This window comes from Crinia signifera, chromosome 1, assembly GCF_055691185.1.
Source record: "Crinia signifera chromosome 1, ASM5569118v1, whole genome shotgun sequence".
Taxonomy (NCBI): domain Eukaryota; kingdom Metazoa; phylum Chordata; class Amphibia; order Anura; family Myobatrachidae; genus Crinia; species Crinia signifera.
Genome location: NC_139217.1, coordinates 139,975,084 through 139,976,936, shown reverse-complemented (window position 1 = coordinate 139,976,936; position 1,853 = coordinate 139,975,084). Strand labels below are relative to the sequence as shown.

The window sequence follows — 1,853 nt, the reverse complement described above, 5'->3', positions numbered from 1 at the left end:
CACCTCTGGCCATACAGAGGTACTGCAGGATGCAAATAATAACAGCAGCACCTCTGAGTAACCAGAGGCACTGCAGACCACACAAGACCCAAATGGCAGTGCTGACATAACATAAGAAAGCTCTCAGCAAACTAACAGGAAGCTAACAAACAGAGAACTATCAAAGGCCCTGAGCTCAGGGCCAATGCCTCTTTTAAAGGCAGCCCAGACCAATGGCTGCAGCACATAGAGACAAACCCACAATTATTCACATGTGCTGCAGCTGGGGATGGCACTCTGAGAACAGCCCAGCCCAGCTGATTACACCAGCTGGGACTGTCCTCAGAAACCACAACCCTGCATGCAGGGCCAAACAGCAGCACCTCTGGCCACACAGAGGTACTGCAGGATGCAAATAATAACAGCAGCACCTCTGAGTAACCAGAGGCACTGCAGACCACACAAGACCCAAATGGCAGTGCTGACATAACAGTGGGTTTACGGAAACAACACCTCCTACCACTGGCAGAGGTGAAGGTACTCAGCCAGACTTTTCACCACTCCCAGGCAAAAATGAGGGGTCCCACACCCTCCGCCCATCAGAGCAGCTACTCAGTCCAGCCTTTCTCTATTCTCTGCCAGAGGCCAGTCCATACCCACTGATAAGAACAGATACTACACTTGATCTTAGCCAAAAGGCCGAGAAGCGATACCTATACCTATAATGGGAAATGTGATCTAGTTAAATTTACTAAAAAAAACAAGGAAATTCTGAAAAAACAACCCTGCAGTGAGCCAGCTGGTGTCATCACAGCGCTCACTGAGATATACCTGCCCTGCACAGCTTTTTCTGCCCCTAGACAGAGAAAGCAGTGTAGGGACAGGACCAGTGTGAGCTACTGTATGTGGGTCCGATAGACATACAAGCTGATGTAAAACATTAATAGGAAACCAAGAAATATTCTCAATAAAATCAGAGCTCAATATGTATATTATTAATATTATTAATTAGAACTATGCTCAATCAATCTTTTGTTTTTATTTTTATATAGTTTTGAAAAATATATACATGCAGCAGCCAGATAGTCCAACAGGTCTGCGGACTCCTTTTAAACAACGGTCCTCTCATGAGGAACCATATATAGAATACAGAATAACTTTCTGCGTTTATATAATGGTGACCTTTAAGCGTGCTGACACAAAATAATTCACACAACAATAAAATAATTTTAAAAAACTTCCAATATTTATATATTCTTTGGTAATGACCTAAGAATATATAAAGATAATGACCAAAGGTATTGACCATATCACTTTTTTTCACAATATCACACATGAATTAATAGAGACATAAAAATAAATAAAATGATAATAAAGGTGCCCATACAGGGTGCGTTTGCACCGTGCGATGCGATGCCCACTCCCACGGGCCTCTCATCGCACAGTATAAAAACAATGTGCTGCACATACCTTTTGTACTGCCCTCGGATCGCATTGCACGCATATCGCATGCAAAATGCATGCGTTGTTATGCGATCCAGCCCATAACGAGTATGGGCACTTTTAGAATAAGAATAAATGAAAATAAAAAATAAAGAAAAAAAAATAAGAAATACAATATACACTGTCATACCTCCCAACTTCTTAGGAGCCGGAGGAGGGACAGGGGGCGTGGCCTAATTTCGGGGGCGTGGTCTATACTCGTGGCTCACCCGCAAGGCCACGCCCCCGTGTTGACGCTATGGGGGCATGACCCAGAGGCTCTGTGAGCCTCTAGCCATGCCTCCAGCCCCCTGGCTGCGGGAATATACGCTGTGCGCATGCGCACAGCGTTTATTCCCCGCTGCTCACCAGCCGACAGGGGGGACTCCCAA

At 45.0% G+C, this 1,853-nt stretch overlaps 1 pseudogene; it reads right to left on the bottom strand.

The window, feature by feature from the left end:
* Positions 1 to 470: 470 nt before the first annotated feature.
* Positions 471 to 690, bottom strand: LOC146045075 (U2 spliceosomal RNA; annotated as a pseudogene).
* Between the last annotated feature and the right edge of the window lie 1,163 nt (positions 691 to 1,853).